The following is a 10,320-nucleotide window of genomic DNA, read 5'->3' as shown; positions in this document are numbered from 1 at the left end:
GATAACTCACACGAAGCAGATGACTTTCAGGAAATAGTGCCTATCCAGTTCTCTCCCCCAACTCTCACTTCATCTTAAACTAACATCATCATTATTTAATATCCCATTTTTTTTTTAAAAATTAGAAAAAAAAGGACAACTCTTTTAATAAGCTCCAACTGCCAAGTCACCATTACAACCATTCCTTCTTGGAGCACGGCTCTTTTCTTCCATCTCTTGTCTCCTTAGAGATCGCAGCGGACTATGTCTCTGTTGAAACTGAGTGATTGGCAGCTCTTGAGCAAATGCTATAGCTTCCTTTGGAGAATCAAAGAACTTTGGTTGGCAACCATCTTGAAAAACCTTCAAAACAGCTGGATATCTAAAGGTTGCCTTATAACCTTTCTTCCACAACAACTCATTAGCAGGATTGAATTCCCGTTGTTGGAACATAACTTCTTGACTCAAATCCGCATAGAAGAAAACTCGATTATTTTGAATCATCAAGGGTGATTTTTCTCTTGTGCATTTCTAATAGCCACTCGTAAAATTATTTCTCTGTCGTAATAATTCAAGCAATGAACCAAAACAGGTTTTGGACTTTGACCTGAAATAGGTCTTCTACGCAAGGCTCTGTGAGCACGTTCCAGTATTATACCTTCCGGGAAATGTTCTTGACCCAACACCTGCAGAATCCATTCAGTAAAAAGTTTTCTTGGCCAAGCTGGTACTTTCCACCCCCCCCCCCCCCCCCCCCCCACAGGGTGCACTCCAAGTCACAGATTTGGCATTCCGTGATTCGAAATGGGGACCTTTTTTCAGACTGGGGATTCGGGATGGGATCCGCGTCCCCGACCGGGGATTGGGGGTGGGCTCCGCATCACGAATTGGGGATTGGGGATGGGCTCCACGTCACAGGCTGATGATTCTGGGATTTCGGGAGCAGGAGAGTGTTCCCTGGCCACGGCAGGAAGTCTGGGGTCGGGTCCTGCTAGATTGACACCGAGTCAGTCCCCTCGAGGAGTCAGACGTGTGAGGCGAGAAGAGGAGGTGAGGGACTGGCAACATGAGATGTACCGGGACACATTTGGGCCTCAGCCTCTGCATTTTTGTTCACTGAACTGAAGGTAGAGAACACAGACAATGGAGGATTAACAGGCATTGAGAGAAGTGTAGTCTTCTCCGGGACACAGCGCAGTCTTTGTGAGGGGAAGGTCATGCCTCACAAGACTAATCAAGTATTTTGAGGATGAAGGTAAGGACGGTGGATGCGTATGTGTGGATTTTGGTGCCCAAGATGGCGGTGTCAATGCTGGGCAGCACATCACCAGGGATTGCAGACTCCAGGGGAGCTGTGGACTGCCGCAGGGCGCTAGAATCAGGGAGAATGGCCCCTTACATTAAGAAGGAGAAGCAGAGGAGACAAGCCTACAGGTCAGTGACCACAGCAGCTGACGGACACCCACTGGCGGTCGGCGACCCGCACAGGTGCTGGACAATCTGGTAAATTGGATCGGCCAGTTTGCAGATGACACCACGATAGGAGTCGTGGACAGCAAAGAAGGTTTTCGAATCTCGCAGGAGGGGATCTGGACCAGCTGGAAAAAGGGGCTAAAAAATGGCCAATAGAGTTTAATACAGACAAGTGTTGCATTTTGCAAGTACAAACCAAGAAAGGACATACACAGTGAACGGTCGGGGACTGAGAAGTGCAGTAGAACAGAGGGATCTGGGAACACAGATACATAATTCCCTGAAAATGGTGTCACAGGTGGACAGGGTTGTAGAGAGAGCTTTTGGCACGTTGGCCTTCATAAATCAAAGTATTGAGTACAAGAGTTGGGATGTGATGGTAAAGTTGTACAAGACATTGGTGAGGCCAAATTTGGAGAATTGTGTGCAGTTTTGGTCACCGAACTACAGGAAAGATATCAATAAGATGGAAAGAGTGCAGGGAGGATTTACTAGGATTTTATATATTTTTTTAAAATTTAGACATAACGGTACGGCAACAGGCCATTCAGGCCCATGAGTCCGTGCCGCCCAATTACACCCCATTAACCTACAACCCCCGGTACGCTTCGAACTGTTGGAAGAAACAGGATTCCTCGGGGGGCGGGTGGGGGGGGAACCCACGCAAACACAGGGAAAACATACAGACTCCGTACAGACAGCACTGGGTTCAAATAGACTGCGTTCTGTGTCCCAGCTCAGGATGTTGCCGGAATATCAGGAACCAATTTACAGGGAAAGTTTAAACAGGTGAGAACTTCATTCCCTGAATGAGTGGAGATTTGATGGAGGTATTTAAAATTATGAGGGGGACAGACAGAGTAACATATATATATAACATAACATAGTGGTAATTCTGCTCCCTGGGATGGCCCTTTCCTTTTCATAATTATCGCCCGAGCACGTGTTTGACATCACGTGTGACCCCGAGATTCTTTTCCTGCGGGCCAGGCTGAACGACCACTTCTCAGCAGACCTAAAGAACTCCACTTGGGAAGATCAAGCGCCTGTGGAAATGAATAAAGGAATGTAAACAAACTTTGGGGGGAAAAAAGTCCATGAAATGCAAAAGAAAGAGTCCTTAATCTGATTAGGAGATCCCTTTGCTCCGTCCACATCAGTGACTGCTATCTCCCAGGGGCCAACCACTTCAATTCTGCGCCGGCGTGTCTGTCCACAGCCTCGTACCCAGGCCACCCATAAATTTTCTGTCTGGGCCCTCCCCAGCTGGGCATTGTTAACATCGACATCTCCGGCCTCTGCTGGCCCACTCCCTGCTCCTTTCCCTCCGTCCCCTTCCCTCTGGCTCTCCACCCCCTTCAGTCACAGAGCCGTCCCCCCTCTGTTTACTCCTGTGCCCTCCCTCCCATATCCACCAATTACCTACTGCCCATGGGACCGCGCTCCTCCCCCCCCTCCACCCCTTTTGTCTTGGCGCCTGCCAACATTCTGTCCACACCTTGATGAAGGGCTTGAGCCCGAAATCTTGGTTCTGTATCTTTGCTGTGTAAACCATGGGGTTTGACTTACTGATTCGTGTTTTTACTCTGAGTTTGTTATTGAGGAGTCAGTGGTGCCCAACTGTTCCTGAACCTGGTGATGCAAGTCACAAGATCCAGGAGCAGAAGGAGGCCCTTCGGCCTGTCAAGTCTGCCCCACCATTCTAATGATGAGTGGATCCCACCCCCCGCTTCCCGGCCTTCTCCCTTTGACTTGTCAAATAGCAGACCATCCCTGCCTTAAATAAATGTCCTGGCTTCCACGGCCACTTGAGGCAACAAGTTCTACTGACTCACCACCCTCTGGCTAGCCTTGCGTCCCCTTCCCTAACAGCACCAGTGAGGACGGAGCGCACGGCTGGGTGGTTCAGATCCTCAATGGTTGCAGCTGCTCTCCCGGCGGCGGCGTTTCCCTCGTTAATGGTGAGGGAGGGGTTTTGCCCGTGACGTCCTGGGCTGCATCCACTCACCTTTGCAGGGCTTTATGCTCAGGGGTATTGGTGTTCCCCTGCACCAGACCGTGATGCAGCCAGTCAGCACACTTCCTCCTGGTGCCCATCTCATCCCTCTTGGTTGTTTTCTTGATAACTTTATTTATATTCAATAATAGATCATACATATTTTATCCCATAATACCCCCCTCCCTATCCCTATTCCACCCCCACGCCCTTACTAATCGACCCCAAAAAGAAGAAAAAGAAATAAATGGAGAATAGTTAAGATAATACTTTTAAACGTGTCATGGTTGAGGACCACACCACCCATACATGGAAAAATATTTTGAGAATGAGGACACATCCAATCCATATACGGGCTTCAAACTTTCTAAAAAAAAATAATTATTATTTTGCAAATTGCTCTTTATCTCGTTATATAAATGACCTAATCTCCACGTGCCATCGTTGAATATTAATCTCATTCTTCCAAGTAACTGCTAAACATTTCCAAGGCCAGCCTCGGGAAAGCAACCTGAGATTTATCTAATTTCAATTCTGAACACAGTGATTTAATGTCACCCAACAGAAACATTGGAGGGTCTAAATTAATTTTAAATTTAAACATAACTTCCAGAAATTCTTTAATTTTATCTCTCAGTTGTTTTCCAACCAATTTCCCCGAAGCAAGATCTCGCAAAGCAGCAACGGCCGAGATTGACTGACCCAGATCATTATTACCAGAAAAACTCAAGTTCACATTCATCAACCAATTGTGCCAGAACAACCTAACAAAACAGTGCTCTCCGGTCTGCAATGGAAAACATGCAGACACACTTACGATATAACACACATTTGGGCAAACAATACCCTACTGTATTAAAGTAGTTCCTATCAATAAACAGAAGAGTCATGGAAGATTTGAATGAACAGTTCTTTTGGTCGTTCAGCATCCTCACTGCCCGTGGGAAGAAGCTGCTCCTTGGCCTGGTGGTGCTGGCTCTGATCCTCCTGGATCTCTTCCCCCAACAGGAGCAGCTGAAAGACACCATGTGCGGTGGGTGGAAGGGGGCCCTCGATGATTTTGTGAAACCTCTTCAGACAACGATCACATGTTGATGGGTGGGGGAGGGAGACCCCAGTGATCCTCTCTGCTGCCCTTACGGTCCTGTGGATGGACCTCCGATCCATTTCTCTGCAGTGACTGGACCCCCACAGCGATGCAGCCAGCCATGACACTCTCGATAAAGGCTCCTGTAGAAGGTGGACGTGACATTGGCCAGTAGCCTCACCCGACTCAATCTTCCCAGATGACTGGATGTTGATATGCGAAGATAGTCCGGCTAAAATTGTGAATGTGTGATTGGTTTGTTAGAATTTTATTCAACAATTATATTTAACCCCAAAGAAATTGAAGAAATTTAAATACGTCACTTCAGATTTATGCTTTAGATGGCATAAGGAAGTATTCGGTTTGGCTATGTGAGATGGCTAAAACCTTTCTGGAATAAAATTAAAGAATTTTATGGAAGTTATGTTTAAAATTCCATTTGACCCTATGATATTTTTATTGGGCAATATTAAATCATTGTGTTTAGAGTTAAAATTAGAGGTTAGCCTTAGCAGTAACGAGGAAACGCCTTGCAGTTACATCAGACTCAATTGAATATTCAGCATTTGCACGCGGAGATGAGGGCATGTCTCCCATTAGAGGAGAAAACATATCATTCACAAAATAATTATCCTATTTTTGTTAAGGTTTGGAGCCCATACATGGATTGGATGCGTTCTCATTGTTAAAACATTTTCCCGTACATGGGTGGTGTACACACACCCGAATGTATTGCTTTAATTATTCTCCATCTTTTTTATTGGGGTAGTTTGGGGGGGGGGGATTTATGGGGTAAAATATGTACTGCATTGTATTTTGATTATTAATTATAAATAAAGTTTTCTAAAAAAAAAGGAAGTGCAGTCTCTGTTGCACCTTCCTGACAAGTGGGGAGATGTTGAGGGTCCACGACAGGTCACTGAGTGAACTCTAAGGAACTTGGTGTCTCCACTCTCTCCATCACAGAGTTGTTGATGTGTACTTGAGGGTGGTTGTACCTGGTCCTCCTGACATCCACGATCATCTCATTCATCCTGTCCTCTTTGAGATTCAGGTTGTTCCCCTCACACGACATGGCAAGATCTTCCACCTCGTCCCTGTAGAGTGACTCACCAGTGTTGCCAATGAGGCCAATGACAGTCGTGTTGTCAGCAAACTCGATGGCCTTGTTGGAGCTGGACCAGTCGTGGGTCAACAATGTGAACAGGAGCGGGCTGGGCGCACAGCCCTGAGACGCGCCAGTGCTCAGCATTGATGGTGTGCGACATTCTGCTGCCAACCCTGACAAACTTTCTGTGGGGAATTCTGGAATCCAGTTGCGGAGAGGGGCGTCGAGGACCAGCTCCTCCACCAGCATCTCGGGTGTGATCGTGTTAAAAGTCGAGCTGAAGTCGCCTGGCATGTGAAACATCGATCTCCAGGTGAGTCAGGACCAAGTGGAAGGGACAAGGCTGTAGCATCATCAGTGCAATGGTTCCACCTGTAGGAGAACTGAAACAGGTCCAGCATCCCTGGGAGGTTCGCTTCGATACATTCCACCACCAGATGCTCGAAGCATTTGAAAACTGTGGAGGGCAGTCGTCATCGAGGCCTGTTACCGTCGCCATCCTTGGGAGGATGGGAACTCCGGGTTTCCTCCTTCCAGAGAAGCCAATAAAGACAGCACCTTGGCTTGATGTCCCAATCGCTTCAGGGCATCGGAACCAGGGGAGAAGAGGGTGACTTGGATTTAAATAAAAACACAAAACTGGACTAACTCAGCAGATCAAACCCTGCCCTTTACATAGCAAAGATAAATGTACATCCCTTCATCAAGGTACCTGTTGGACCAGCTGAGTTTCTCCAGCACTGCCTCTACTTTGACCACGGGGTCCACAGACCTCGGTGACTTGGATCCTGAGATTCGGCTGGACTAGTCGAGAGGCTGTGACTAACCTGGATCTCAGTCAGACCTGTACTACAGCAGCCCCATGTTTGATTTAATTTTGTAAGGTGCCCTCCATAATGTTGGGATTGTGACAGAATATATAGATATGTTTTGGGGAGATAAATTTGGGCAGGGTTTGTTAGTGTAGGACACATACAAACACTTTAAAACAGATTTTATTGGAAATACTGGAGCTCTGTTTGTGCAAGACATATCAGCCCCATAGCCTTTGCAAGAGCTTTGGAGAGTGCCCAAGAGACTTCACTAATGGATTGTTGTTTACAAAAAGGCAACAGATGAAAGAGTTGGTCAGAGCCGCTGCTGTCTGGAAGGGAACTTTCTGTTCTAAGAGGGTCATGTGGTTTTTCAAGCAGAGAGAGTCAAACAGACTTTCTGTCTGTGTGTGTGTGTGTGTGTGTGTGTGTGTGTGTGTGTGTGAGAGAGAGAGAGAGAGAGAGAGAGAGAGAGAGAGAAAGAGATCAGTTCTACAGTGTTACAGACAGTAACAGCAGCTGGGACTGGAACAGGACAAGTTGGCAAGCTTGTGGAAAACCCCATTTGGAAGACAGGTTGTGAGTGCTTAGTTCAGCCTAATCAAAGCCCTTGTGGTTCATCCAAGAGGAGAGGACTGCTGCGTAATGTTTCACTTGGAATAAGAGAAACAAAAAGGCACTCTGTGGTGTCCTAAAAGAAAGAGGTTATCATCTGGAGAACCCTGACGAGGCAAGTTTCTTTGGCAAGATACTGAAGTGGCTGATTAAAAAAAGGAATCAATTGTGAATGTCCTGAAACAATAAATCTCTCTCTGAAAACTGACAAGAATCTTCCTGAGCAGTAACTATTTACCTTTCAAGCACCAAAGCCTTTTCAAATGTTAAATTCTGTGCATAGTATAAGAATTGCCTGCAACCAGTGAACTTGGAGGAATGAAAAGTGAGATTGGACTGTGAACTAAAGAACTTTTCTGAATTTACACACACATGCACCTAGAATGAGAAGGGTTAGGTTAGTTAAGTCAATAGTGATAAGTTAAAGTGTCATTCTGTTTTCATGTTTAAAGATAATTAAAAGCAACTTTTGTTTAAGTTGTAACGGTGACAGGTCTGTAGAATGTATGGATGCCATCTACCTTGCCTGATAAATGAAGCCCAACTGCATTTATTGTCGTGGTGGTGGGAGTTGTCACTGCTGTTGAAATTTCTTCCTTTTCCATAATGATTCAAATTCATTGAATCTTAACGTCGAGGTCACCAATTTGTAGCAGCTACTATGGTAGATGCTACTAAATAAAGGCAAACACACACAAAGGTAGTCAACTCAAGACTGGTTTATTGCAGACATACACAGACCTTTTATTCCCTGCCTGTTAATGAGCTCGTTAGGTTAAAGCTATGAGCCATTAGTGCCCCATACCTTTAGGCAGGGTCTTCATCTGATCCACTCGCTGAACTTTGGTGCCCAGCACTGTTAGCCCGCGATGTGTCAGTTAAGTCTGTGAACTGATGGTGGCAGTTTGCAATACCGCGCTGTGTGCCCACTACAAAGTAACCATTGTCTTTGTGGATATTCATTGTTGTTGGGTTTTGGGGTCCTCTGGGCTCATAACAGGACCACTATTTTCTCATTTGTTTGCCGCTGTGCTTCCACAGTTTGAAATTTGTCAATAAACAATTCACATGTGATTGAAGTGCATATTCCAGGTTTTATTCGATTATTTGTAGACCTTTTGGTTTGGCCATGCAGAAATCACAGCCCCCCTCATTTTAGGGGATCTTTGGCCTCTTGGTTGTTTGCGAGGACTCAGGGAGGTCTCGTTGCTTCATTGGTGAAGGTAGGAGAGAGCTGGGCAAAACTTTTAAGTCTGTAGTTTTCAAAATGAGGCCCAGAGTTGGGCCAGTGAAAGCCAAAGAGTCTGGAAAACCGTGAGAGATGTCACCCAAACCTTAGGAGGACCAAAAATCAACTCATTGGGAACAACATTAAGAAGAAAGAACATCCTGGTGAGCTCAGTAATAGCAAACGGACTGGTAATCAAGGAAGCCCCCCCCCCTTACTGCTGATAACAGAAGATCTCTCATCATAACGAAGACAAATCCCCAAATGCATGCCTGGCAGATCAGAAACACTCTTCAGGAGGCAGGTGTGGACGTGCCAACGACTACTGTCCGCAGAAAACTTCATGAACAGAATTACAGAGGCTACACGCTGCAAGATGCCAACCAGGAGTTCGCTGCAGAATCAGAACGGGCCAACATGACAGTTTGCCAGGAAGTATTTAGAAGAGCCTGCAGAATTCCCAGGGGAAAGGGTCTTGTGGACAGAACCTGTATCAGAGCGAGGGCAGGAGCAAGAGTGTGGGGGGACGTAAGGAACCGCCCAAGGTCCAAAGCCAATCCCAACGTTCTCCACTGTTGGCATCCTGCAGCGTGGAAGGGGTAGGTGGCAAAACGACCGAGGAGGATGCAGAGGCTGGGGGGTGGTTGGTGAGGGCAGGGAGGGGGAGGGGAGGGGGAGGGGGAGGGGGAGGGGGAGGGGAGGGGGAGGGGGAGGGGGAGGGGGAGGGGAGGGGGAGGGGGAGGGACCGGGGCAGGTGAATAACTTGAACTAAAAGACATTTGGAGGGATTCATGGAGAGAGAACATTGATTGGTGTCTGGGCTAGCATGGAGCAGTGGAGCTGGGGGAGGTGGGGATTCTAATTCATTTCATTTGGCCGTGACCTCTCCCTCTGCGCTCGGAAGGGCTTCCCCGAGAGCCGGTCCCTATCCCAGCCCGATCCCGGGAATAGCGCAGGGAGTAACACCTTTTTTTCTGCCGGCTTCAACGCCTGCGCACTGCTCCCAGCTGCCGGCAGCGGCGCAGGGTGTTCCTCCGCCCGGCTGTCGCGCCTGCGCATTTCCCCTACGGTCGGCCGAAGTTGCCGGACATTCCCAGGGAGAGGATCGCAGGGCGGAGAGAACCCCCCCGGCCGGGCAGGTGGGTCTGGGATGGGACAGAGGGCCGGCTGAACCCCGCTCCCATTCCCCCCGGGGAAAAGCAAGGGGCAGGGGGGCTTCCGCAATGGGACAGGAGAGAGGGAAGAGAGGGGAGAGGGGGAGGGCGAAGGAGTAATGGAGAGAGTGAGGGGGAGGGAGGATGGAAGGAGGTAGAGAGACTGAGGGAGAGAGGGGGAAAGAGAAAGAGTGGGAAGGGAGGGGGGAAGGAGTGAGAAGGAGGTCGAGAGAGTGAGGGGAAGGGAGAGAGGGGGAAGGAAGGAGGGAGAGAGTGAGGAGGGAGAGGGAGAAAGAATGGAAGGAGGGAGAAAGAATGGGAGGGGAGAGAGAAGGAGCAATGGAGAGAGGAGAGGGATTGAAGGAGGGAGAGGGGAGAAAGGAGAGAGGGAGAAATGGGAAGGCGAGAAAGAAAACGAGGGAGGAGGGAGGGAAGGAGAGAAGAGTGAGGGTGTCAGATGGAGAGGGAGGAAAGGGAAGGAGAGTGGGGGGCAGATGGCAGTGGGAGGGGAGACTAGGTAAACCAAGGGGATGGGGGGATTTGGAGCTGTTACTGTATATGTTCCATATTTTCTCCCTCTCTCACTCTTTCTGTCTCTTTGTATGTGTCTCTTTCTTCCACCCCCCCCCCCTCCCCCGCACTCTACCTTCCCTCTGGCCCTGTCTCACCACTGGGAATCTGGAATTCAAATTCCCATCTGAGGTGGGGGTGGGGGGCACTGAAATGCTCTACACCTCCCAGGCCTTGCATAGGAACCAATTGGCCCATCCAACCAGCCTAGCTCTCCCCCAACACCTGGCACATTTCCACCAATTCCCTCCTCCCTTTGGTTCCTGACTGCCCTTTCAGGAATTAAACCCCTCTTGTT

Source organism: Narcine bancroftii, chromosome 8 (genome assembly GCF_036971445.1).
Source record: "Narcine bancroftii isolate sNarBan1 chromosome 8, sNarBan1.hap1, whole genome shotgun sequence".
NCBI lineage: Eukaryota > Metazoa > Chordata > Chondrichthyes > Torpediniformes > Narcinidae > Narcine > Narcine bancroftii.
The sequence above is the reverse complement of the archived record's forward strand: the minus strand, read 5'-3'. Positions refer to the sequence as shown.